The following is a 12,336-nucleotide window of genomic DNA, read 5'->3' on the forward strand; positions in this document are numbered from 1 at the left end:
TTGGTGTGTATATATAATATATAAAAAACATTTTGTAAAGCTGTCAAGTTTAAAAGGTCAAAATGAGAACAAAAATGTTTTAATTTTATCAAAGCAATATTGGGATCGACCAGGAATTTTTTTCTGAACAACATTTCATGGGACATTTCAAAAAAATTTCATTTTTTTTCCATTTCAGAATGTGGCATTTCCCATATAACAGAAAATCCAGTTCCTGGCCAACTCTAGGTCTGAGACACTGTTCTGCTCCCCTAATTCTGGACCAGTTTGGGGCCAGAACAGCCTTTAATGTAACTTAGAGCAAACCAAAGTTTTCCCAGCATAGAAACCTGCATGGGAGAAAGCGGAGAAGATAGTTGTGGCAGGGGTAATGGAACTGCCAACAATGGCAGAACAGAGGGGACAGAGTGGTAATTGCATTAGATACGGTTATGGATAAACGGGGAAGGATAGTGTTCTATAGGACCATGCAGGTGATCACAGAAAATTTGAGCTGGATGAAGTGGAGAAGATGGAGGCAGTATAAGGATTCAAAGAGGGCACTGGTCAGATGGACAGGCAAAGACAACAGTCTTAACAACTGTTTTGTGTGGACTGGAGGTTGGTGACGTGGGTACCAGGGAGACAAATGAGGAGAATGTTACATTAATCAAAATGGCAGATGATGAAGGCCTTCATGAGAGTTTTAGCTGTATGGCCAGGAGAAAAGGTCAGATCTTAAAGCATTAGAGTGTTTAGCAACTGTTCTAATAATACACAGAATTAAAAGAATGAAAGGATATTAAACTTCTGCTTCCATGCCAGTTCCTGGTTCATTAACAGTGTAACAAACAGTGGTTTTTCTTTGTATCTGATCCAAGTCTGGAAGAAATAAATAAAAAGTTTTAAAAAAATGAAAAAGAAAAATGTTTGGAAGGGAGAATCATTCATTAGAGGATAATGCAAGCAAATTAATAGCAAGATGTCTCCCTCTCCACAGCTACAATAAAAACAAATTGTATTATGCTAACAAAACCAAACTGACAAATATAGAATTACAATTTGGCTTAATATACCATTGCACCTTGTGTACTAAAAGTATTCCAAAGTGCCTTGTAATAGGAAAAAATATTGTATGTGTATTTGTTTTCTTGATCAACTAAACTCTACATGGAACCTTTCTCTCTCTTACACATTTATCCAAGTAGTTTGTTCTTATTTTCCTCCCAGAAAGAGAACACTGGACCCAAATTCTGAAATTCTTACCAAGCTTTGGCTTAGTCCTGATGTAAGCAGAGTCAGGATGAGCTCCACCCTGACACCTGGTGGTGAGGTGTGGCAAGTTGTGGAAAAGAACTTCAGAGGCCTATCTCATTTGCATAGGCACACCCACCCCGCCGAGAATGAGGCCATAGCTGCCCAAATGGTCACTTTGGCTGCTGTGGGATCCCCAGTGTCTCTGTTATTGGGAAAGGCAGAATAAATTGTTATTACCCTGATTATGGGAACTGTGCTTGGAACTGTACTTGGCCTTTTGTTATGATGGAGGGACTCACCATCAACTAAGTAGCACTCGCTAGGCAAAGGTCATGGGTTCCAAAACTCTGTGAATGGAGAAAGGCTGGGAACAGGTATTAATACTTGGTGGTATGGGACCCCTGGTGATTACATGCTAATTGCACTTTCTCCTCTCTCCACTGTGGAATATCAGAGCTAATTTTGATTCCATTAGGAGTTTAGTTAAAGCTGCTGAGCTCACTTTGGGCTAATGGTGCACCAGCACTGAGGCTCCCCTACTACAAGCTGAATTCACAAAAGAGCTGAACTGACTAAGAGCTGAAATCACTGAGTGTTGTGTTAAGTAGTGGGGGAGCCTGAAGATATATTGTGGAGCAGTTCATGGGACGGCAGGAGCTGCTTGTGGGACACGGAGCAGTTCGTGGACCGGCTCGTGGAGGAGTTCATGGGGACAGCGGGAGCTGCTTGTGGGCCCTGGAGCAGAGCTGAGCGAAGCAGTTCGTGGGGGGGCTGGTGGAGCAGCGCAAAGCCCTATGGAGCTGCAGGGCGGTCAGCTTCAGATCATGTAAGGTGCCCCTTACCTCTCTCTTCCCCCCCCCCCAATCTCCACCCAGGTTGGGAGGTAAAGCTCTGCAGATAAACTTTTGAACTCTGGGGCTGCCCTGACCAGGGACAGAGACTTTTGGGTTGTTGGACTTCTGGAACTTTGGGTGATTTGGGGTTGCTGGACTCAAGAACCAAAGGAAAAGGGCATGCCCCAATTTGCTTGGAGTGGGTTTTTTGCTCATGGGTCATGTTATGAATCCTGTTGGTGGTGTTTCCCCAACATAATGCCACATTGTTTCTCTCTGTTATTAAAAGGCTTTTTGCTACACTCAGACTCTGTGCTTCCGAGAGGGGAAGTATTGCCTCTTGGAGGCACCCAGTGGGGGTGGTATATATTTGTCCCAGGTCACTGGGTGGGGGCTCGAGCCGGTTTTGCATTGTCTTATTGGAATGGAACCCCTAGATACTGAACCCGGCTTGTTGCTGCCAACTCTGACGGGCAGAAGGGTTACACTTACGCTCAGGCTCAGTGCACACTAGAAAATTAGGTCAGTATAACTATGTTGCTCATGGATGTGAAAAACCCACACCCCTGAGCAATGCAGTTAAACAGACTTAAGCCCTGGTGTAGACGGTGCTAGGTTGACAGGAGAATTCTCCCGTTGACCTGGCTGCTGCCTTTCAGGAGGTGGGTTAATTACGCTACCTTGGGAGAATCACTCCCGTCAGCATAGGTGGTGTCTTCACTGAAGTGCTACAGCAGCGCAGCAGCTGCCGTGCACCTGCGCCGCTGTAGCATTTTAAGTGTAGACAAGCCGGCCTTGCTCGAAGTTTGGCCTGAAGAGTCATGACTGAGCAAAAACTGAGTTAGGATTCCCTCTGTATTTTCCATACATTAAAGGCCAGATTTTCATAAGAGCTCAGCTCCCATTTATACACCAAATAAGTAGCCAGATTTTCAGAAGATTCACCGTCTTGCATGCTGAGCAGTTTTGAAAAATCTGGCTTCTTCATTTAGGTGCCTAAATAGGAGCAGAGTTCTTTTGAAAATCTGGCCTCCACATGCGCTAGAGATAACTGCAAGTGGAACAATAAAAAGATTTCATTTGGAGTGGAATATTTATCCAACTTTGACGTGAACTACCTAACCTCTCTCACAATCTGCAAAATGGAGCTCAAAATCTCCCAGGCACAGGCTCTCATAAAAGATTTCTGATACATCCAGCTTCTGGATAAGCTGAAAATACTGTGAGAACCACTTTCCTCATGATATTCAGGATTTCTGATTCTGTTTGCACTGAGATCCAGGAAGCACAGGGGTGTGTGAAAATGCAAAATAGTGGAGAAAGAAATTAACTGTATTTTTTCACACTCCCCAAAATGCTTCATTTTAAGTTTTAATCTATTTTTATTTTATCCAAATCACTTCCTGTCATGCACAGATATAGGGGATGCACTTGAACGCATTCTGGATCTAGAGATATCACCAGTTTCTAGCAATGTTCTCTATTTTAAGCAAAGGAAATAACTCTGCGAACCTGCAGTAGCTGTAACACCAGAATGAATTTTTAAGTGTGCTCACTCGAGGGACAGGTTCAAATTATGGAAGGTCAGTAAGTGTGAACAACACAGCCAAAACATGATCATGGCAGAAACAGCACTGTTTCTAACCATGCTAGCAACAGCTATATAAAAGCAGAGTTGTTTGGCTTGGAATTAACATGGTTACTATAGTCACCCTTACTCTGGGATTAAAATCAAGGGCCTAATCCTGTGAGGTGCTGAGTACCCTCAATTCCATTACTTCATTGGGATCGAAGGGTACACAACATTTTTCAGGATTGGACTCTTAAAGCTCTAATCCTACTAACTAATCGATATGGGCAGACCTCAGTCATTGACTACAACGGGGCAGTGGTCCACATGACAGATCAGTTTATAGGATCAGGGCCTTACTCTGATACTTCTGATGTCCTTTCTCTTTCTAAATTTACACACACACTATGGAATTTCAGAGGGAAAACAGCTACCCTCACTTGTGTGCAGTGTACTGACCCAGGGCTGGCTCTAGGCACCAGCTAAGCAAGCTGGGGCCTGGGGCAGCGCTGCTGAAGGGGCGGCACTCCGGCAGCAGCCCCGGAGGCAATTTGGCAGTGACTCTTCTGACTTGGGTCTCGCTGTCGGCAGCAATTCAACCGCAGCTCCCTCCGATGTTCCTGTTCTCTCCGGCGGCAGCATATTTGGCAGGGGTGGTTTTTTTGTTTTTTTTTTTCCCCGCTGTTGCTTGGGGCAGCAAAAAACGGAGAGCCGACCGTGTACTGACCCCAGCACACTCCAGCCCTCAGGACAGAATTTTTCCCAGAGTTTTCACTCCTGCTGTCTTCAGCTTATTCCAAACTAATCATTATGGCACAGAACAGAAAGCTTTTCCTCTAAAGTTCTGACAGATTTCCTCAGAGAGGTTTAAAAGAAAAAAAACACAAGGAAACCAACTCTGGTTCTAAAATCTGTGAGTGCCCTAAATAGAGGTTGGAGAGGGGGTGTTGGGTTTTTATTTCCTTTTGACTCAAAATCAAAATAGGGTTATTTTCTTAATCGCTTGTACCAGCTTGTTTTCTTTTTCTAGCAGCACTTTGAGTTGAGCTCACACTGTAATAATTTCCTTGAGGAGAACAGATGGGGTTGTGGGGGGAGCTTTATATGAGCTTTGACTTTTTTTTCCTTTGTTATTTCATTTGACTATTTAATCAATACAGCCAGCGGTATTTCTTAAAGACAAAAAGGATCTGAAACTAAAGCTAACATATTGCTTAGCAAACACATTAGGAATAAGCTGAGAAGACATTCCATACGGTGTTTTCTTAATTGAGTCATAGGACCAGATTCTTACTTATAGCCAAAGAGCACAGAGCAAAAGTGGTGGGAAAACTTTTCACGCACAATTCCCCGATTCTGGGCCTTCTGAGTACCCTGGCTGGTCCCCCATATATGATATAGCACCCTGAAGGCTGCTCTTCATTACACTGGCTGCCAACAGCTCCAAGGAGCTGAAACCACAGCCAGAGATTAGAGGGTACAGGGCCACGTCAGCAGAAAAGTAAGGGTACTGTGGAAGCTGATACACTGACTCTGTGCTACTAAAGCATTCTCCCCTACACTGAAGTCCTCGTTTAGCCAGTTATACTTACTCCATAGTCAAATTCTGCCAACAATAGAGTGTAAAGCAGCTGTACAGCACCGAGAGTCCAGACTAGAATTTGTACAGCTTTGTCTTTACGTCTACCTCGCAGTTCTCACCTGCCCTTCTGTAGATTACCAAAAAGTTCCAAACTTTATAGGTTTTGTCTGCTCAGCCACCAGGCATCCTAAGACATAAAATGTATATTCCCTGTCCTTTTGTGTTTTAGGATGCCTTCAAGTTTCTAAAGTTTGAATTTGAAAAAGCGAACCATATATGACTTTTGTATAAGCATAATTCATGGGTGGCAATGGATCAGAGAAAACAATCAGACTAATAAACACAGATATATTCAGCACATTTAAAGTTGGACAGGCTTGTTATATCACAGACACTAACACAACATTATATTTGAGAGCTTGATTCTCTGCTGCCTTGCTCCTTAGGTGATCATTTATCTTTGTGTAAAGTAGATATAAAGAACTGCCTTTCCGATTTGATAGCATTTTACTCCTACTTTGCACTGGTATAAATGATCACACAAGGAGCAAGGCAGTGGAGAGTCAGACCCTGAGATTGCAATGCACAAAGACCAAGAAAATTAGGATTCCCAAGCCAGAAGGTAAACAATACCCCGGTAATGGTGCTAGTTAGAATTGTTAAAAGGCTTCCCAGAAGAAATATGAAGAAAAAGAGGGAAATCATTTGATACATGAACAGATGAAGAAAAATGTTTTCCTCTCTTCTTGTTACATTTCCAGCTTAGCTTTGCAGATGCAAAGGGTTTGGACAAACATATGCATGCAAAGTTTTGGATATTTCTCCAGAATGTATCCAAACTGTGTATCTTCTGAGGTCTGGCCATCCCTGGTGTGTGTATCTGTATGTATCCATCTATATTATCTGTCTTTTATTTTTTGTGTGAGTAAAAACAAAAAAGAAAAAGACTAGCAGAAGAGCATAGTTTCTGGATTTAAAAGCTGCATTTGGTTGTTATGGTAACTTGACTTTTGTAAAGCTGTCTTTGTGACAAAATAGAAGTCCTCTGCTTTAGCAGAGATCCTAGTGAGAAAGGATGCAAAATTATACGTACAAGATATATAATTTTAAAACTTACAAAAATCCACACTGTTTTCTTTCTAATCAAAATAAGCCAGCAGCCAGTTCTTGAGTCGCAGTGACAAAGTAACAAAGCATGTTAGCCTAAAAATTCTTTTCATCTGAACATAGGTTGGAAAGTACAGAGATTTTTGCCTTCAGCACATAAATAAATAAATAAATAAAATGAGCAGCTTAGGTCTTGGGAGATTACATTCTCTCACACACACACACACACCTGCCAGCCTCACTCTTTCATGCTGCCCTTTCTGCACAGTTCTGAGAGGGGAGGGGGAAAAAAAGACTACACATTTTGTCAAAAAGGTTGGTGACAGAGGCCATTGTCCCTTTGGTTACGTTTTCCTTGCAACCTCTCTTTACGAGTTTAGGTGCCTCCTTCACCATCTCTCCCCATTCCCACCATCAGTTACTTACAGATGGGGAAGTTTAACACACCTATGCAGACACATGCACACAGTTGTTAAAGGCCTGTCAACTGCTGACAAAGTGCCAAGTTGCAGACATTAATTTGCACAGTGCACTTTTCTGAGAAGATCAGAGTTTCACACATGTCCTGCTTATTTTTCCTTGACCTTTGAGGGCTGATTCAACATGTAGGTTTGACTAATTTCATTATTCCATCCAATCTGTAGGAAGTGCTGTGTTTGAACATCAGTAATTAGCCATCCTTTCACCATTATATTCATATAGTCTGTCCATAATGAGGTATGTAATGCTTTGCTAATGTGCTACACATCTTACTTTAAAAAAAAAAAAAAAAACCTGTCACATTGAATATACAGTAGCAACAAATCAACAGAAGAATTGATTCATTCTCTCAGCATTCAAGATATTATTCCAGATTCAGTGAAACACACACACATTATGTGTAGCACCAGCCTATAATGCATATGTATCCATAAGTTAAATGTTTTTGCCTACAATGATATTTGTGTTAAAAGCAAGCCAAACTCTTAACTCAAATTTTTATTCCCCAGCCTCTGATTTTGCACACCTCCTTTCATATGCACAACCGTTTGTGTGAGAGTTCCATTTTGAGCCAACACGTTGGGCATTTGGGCATCCTAGTGTATAGCATGCAAAAGCAGATTTTGCCTGAGAAGACTAAATCCCGATTTTTGAGGACTCAGTTAGTTGCACACATACAAAATCACAGGTCAGGACTGAAAATGTGTCATTGGATGGCTTGTCCATAACTGGTTGTCATATTTTCCTCTAGCATGAGATACAGAGCGACAAAGTTCCAGTTTTCAGAGTAACAGCCGTGTTAGTCTGTATTCGCAAAAAGAAAAGGAGTACTTGTGGCACCTTAGAGACTAACCAATTTATTTGAGCATGAGCTTTCGTGAGCTACAGCTCACTTCATCGGATGCATACCGTGGAAACTGCAGCAGACTTTATATACACACAGAGATCATGAAACAATACCTCCTCCCACCCCACTGTCCTGCTGGTAATAGCTTATCTAAAGTGATCATCAAGTTGGGCCATTTCCAGCACAAATCCAGGTTTTCTCACCCTCCACCCCCCTGACACACAAACTCACTCTCCTGCTGGTAATAGCCCATCCAAAGTGACAACTCTCTACACAATGTGCATGATAATCAAGGTGGGCCATTTCCTGCACAAATCCAGGTTCTCTCACCCCCCCTCCAAAAATCACACACACAAACTCACTATCCTGCTGGTAATAGCTCATCCAAAGTGACCACTCTCCCTACAATGTGCATGGTAATCAAGGTGGGCCATGTCCAGCACAAATCCAGGCTCTCTCACCCCCTGCCCCTTTTTTCCCCGGGGACACACACACACACACACACACACACACACACACAAACTCACTCTCCTGCTGGCAATAGCTCATCCAAACTGACCACTCTCCAAGTTTAAATCCAAGTTTAACCAGAACGTCTGGCGGGGGGGGTAGGAAAAAACAAGGGGAAATAGGCTACCTTGCATAATGACTCAGCCACTCCCAGTCTCTATTTAAGCCTAAATTAATAGTATCCAATTTGCAAATGAATTCGAATTCAGCAGTTTCTCGCTGGAGTCTGGATTTGAAGTTTTTTTGTTTTAAGATAGCGACCTTCATGTCTGTGATTGCGTGACCAGAGAGATTGAAGTGTTCTCCGACTGGTTTATGAATGTTATAATTCTTGACATCTGATTTGTGTCCATTTATTCTTTTACGTAGAGACTGTCCAGTTTGACCAATGTAAATGGCAGAGGGGCATTGCTGGCATATGATGGCATATATCACATTGGTGGATGTGCAGGTGAATGAGCCTCTGATAGCGTGGCTGATGTTATTAGGCCCTGTGATGGTGTCCCCTGAATAGATATGTGGGCACAGTTGGCAACTGGCTTTGTTGCAAGGATAAGTTCCTGGGTTAGTGGTTCTGTTGTGTGGTATGTGGTTGTTGGTGAGTATTTGCTTCAGGTTGGGGGGCTGTCTGTAGGCAAGGACTGACCTGTCTCCCAAGATTTGTGAGAGTGTTGGGTCATCCTTTAGGATAGGTTGTACATCCTTAATAATGCGTTGGAGGGGTTTTAGTTGGGGGCTGAAGGTGACGGCTAGTGGCGTTCTGTTATTTTCTTTGTTAGGCCTGTCCTGTAGTAGGTGACTTCTGGGAACTCTTCTGGCTCGATCAATCAGTTTCTTTACTTCTGCAGGTGGGTATTGTAGTTGTAAGAAAGCTTGACAGAGATCTTGTAGGTGTTTGTCTCTGTCTGAGGGGAGAGTTGTCACTTTGGATGGGCTATTACCAGCAGGAGAGTGAGTTTGTGTGTAGGGGGGTGGAGGGTGAGAAAACCTGGATTTGTGCTGGAAATGGCCCAACTTGATGATCACTTTAGATAAGCTATTACCAAGCAGGACAGTGGGGTGGGAGGAGGTATTGTTTCATGATCTCTGTGTGTATATAAAGTCTGCTGCAGTTTCCACGGCATGCATCCGATGAAGTGAGCTGCAGCTCACGAAAGCTCATGCTCAAATAAAGTTCCAGTTGAGGAAAGCTCGGCACAGCCCCACCTAAATACACCAGACAGAGGCTCCCTTTTGGTTCACATGGTAGAATTCCTGCCTTTGGACAATGGTTCAAATCTCAGTTACAATAATGTGCAGGATGCCCATGCACTGTGAGACCAGTCATCATGTGGGGGATTCTGCACAATGGGGAGATGTGATCATCAGTGATGAGATCTCTTTCCCCCATTCTAACAAGAATCTTGGTTGAAACCTAACAGTGTCAGAGCAGCTAGTAGAACTAAGAGCCCCAGTGACTGTCTGAAGGCCTTGCAGAGGGGAGACAATAGCAGAGCCATGGGAATTCACAACACCATGCTGAAAGCTAAAGCAAGACTCGCTATAGCAATCCCTGCAAGAGTGGCGACAAGAAATTTAAAATAAATATTTAGCTTTGAAAGGCCCCAGTTTGTCAAGCACTTCTGCAGACGTGAGCTGTCCCGTTCTTTGCATGCTATTCATAACGTTTGTAGAGTCTGCGTCCTACAAATGTTAGGTAAATATTATTATGTCCACTGTAAGGGTCATGAAATTGAGGCACAGACAGGAGTGACTTGCCCAAGATTACCCAGCAGGTCCAGGACAGAGGCAGGACTAGAACACAGATCTCTTAACACTCAGTCCAGTGTGCTAACCACGGGGAGATGCTGCTTCCCATCTGCCTATTTGCATTTAACTGTAAAGACTTTAACTGTACGTAATATTCCCCCATGGCTTATACTGCTGGTGACTGTAATCTTGCTGAAAAGTGACATCATTTGCGACACAGGCAATGCAGGAACTTAATGAAAGAGACTGTAAATAAATTTCCATCCCCTGTACTAATGGTTCAGCAATCAGAAGACAGATGTTCTAGCTTAATATTTAAACAAAATGGTTCATGTTCAATCAATAAAATCCTTTGTCTGATTCTGAAATCAACATCAAAGCAAAGAAAACTGCTGTACAATTCTTTACTCTGAATTCCCACACCGCTTATGTTACTAACAATCTACTCTTCAGCAAAATTAAAACAGAGCAATTGTGTAGTAGTCTGAGCACAGGACTGGGAGCCAGAAACTCCTGTCTCTCTATCTCTGACAAACTCCTTCTGTGATCTTGGGAAAGTCACAACTACTTTGCTTCACTTTAGGCTCTGTAAAATGGTGATTATATTTACTTACCTATCTCACACAGAAGACCAAGAGCTCTGGAGATGTTAAATGCTAAGTTAATGAATTATGGTCATCCCCAACAATAAATGCATAAATGTTGTTTTTCTTTTTAAAAGTCTATTTTCAAATACTTTTCACATTTTGAAGAAAGAAATGCTGATCAGGAGGGCTGGGTAAACTTCATGGATTTTGAAGACTGACAAACTATCTGAAATATGTTTAGGGCTTGCAGTGTGCAAACCTAGATAGTGAACCTTTTACTTCTTTAAATACAAAACCATTTTTTTCCAAAAAAGGTTTAATTTACATAAAAATTCCAGCTAAGTGTCATGCTTTATAGCTAGAACCTCCTCATCTTCAAAAGCCAGGCTGGCACAAGTGGTTTATATACTTGTAACTGACTGTCAGGACACAAAAAGAACAAGGAGTACTTGTGGCACCTTAGAGACTAACAGTACACAAAATCTTGTACAGAGAGGAGAGGGGTTGCAGAGCTATTCTGCTGACTCACCCTGGTAGCTAGACCACGAAGGTCTCATTAGCTCCACTTAAACATGGATGCAAAAAGGAAGTCTCCCTCAGGCAAGAGAGAGCTAGAGGAAAAGGCTAGAGGTCCTACAGGTAGAAATGCTAAATATTCCAAGTCAGAAGGGATATTTTGAATTAAGGCTTATGTTTTTAAATACACTACAGTCCTGCTTCCTTCAGGCTTTGTTATTTTCATTACAAATAAAAGTAAATCCCCAGGAAAAGGTGGGAGGGCAGCATGAGTTTAGCCAACCCCCGCAGTCCATATGCTGTGTTAGAAGAAGGACGGGGACACCACAAATTTACAATACTGTTTATATCTTTCATGAGTTCATGCCTTTCTACACCTTTTTCAGTCTTTGTTTTTACTTTCTCCCCTCCCTACTCCTTTTCATCTTTCACCTTCGCCATGCTCTTCCTTCCATTCACCCTAGGCACCTCTCACCACATTTGCCTAAGAGAAATGCAAATCCAATAACATCGTTTGAGTGAGTCTGAAATTAGGCAAAATGAGCTTGCCCAGCCCTGCTATTGCCATGTGATCTTTCAGATTTCTGTACTGAGAAGGCAGCCGTAGGATAACTTTAATTCAGTGATGTGCTGTCACTGGGCCGTGCTTCTCCCCGGCTCCAAAGCACGTATTGCCACGTCCAGTCTCAGTCAAGGAGGTTTATTTTCTTAACAGAGGTTAACAAACAAATGAAAAACAGTCTCAACTCCATTCTTAGCCCCAAGCTGCAGGGCTACTCTTCCCAGGGGTCTCCTCCTGGCAGCCTCCCAAGCTCAGTCAGCTCTACTCCCTTCCCTTGCTCCAGGGGCCCATCACAGCAGCCAGCTCCATGCCACTGTAGCTTTCCCTCCTCTCAGTCCTTCCTCCCTAGCTGCCTGCGAGCAGCCCTTTATAGGCCCAGGGGTAGCCTAGCCTTTTTAATTAGCTGGATTGGGGCTCACCTGCTCCAGTACAGGGACCCTGGGCTTAATCTATCCCCAGGGACCAGCTACTCTGGGACACGTGGGTAAGTTTAGATGGTCTACAAAAGCACGACCATAGTATAATGGCACCATCATCCTCTACCGTCAGACTGTGGAAAAGAGACCACAAATAATCCTGGTAGATCTAGGTTATATTCAGAGATGTAGATTTGCTGGTTTGCATCTGCAACTTTTAACTCAAGGGCACCCCAAACCCTCTCATTTTAGGACCATATTGGCAAATTCATAAGGAGCCAGACAGATACACCAATTTGCATAAAATGGAACATTTTGAAGCTGCCCTGATCTTAACTAGA

At 42.9% G+C, this 12,336-nt stretch overlaps 1 long non-coding RNA gene across 1 annotated transcript in view; it reads right to left on the reverse strand.

Moving 5' to 3' along the window:
* Positions 1-789: 789 nt before the first annotated feature.
* The window catches only part of LOC311516371, a 55,579-nt gene continuing 44,032 nt past the window's right edge, over positions 790-12,336 (reverse strand). Inside the window, exon 3 of the long non-coding RNA XR_014710394.1 lies at positions 790-861. This is a non-coding gene — a long non-coding RNA (uncharacterized lncRNA). The remainder of the gene's footprint in view (positions 862-12,336) is intronic.

This window comes from Lepidochelys olivacea (assembly GCF_965140295.1).
Source record: "Lepidochelys olivacea isolate rLepOli2 genome assembly, chromosome: 2".
Lineage (NCBI taxonomy): Eukaryota > Metazoa > Chordata > Testudines > Cheloniidae > Lepidochelys > Lepidochelys olivacea.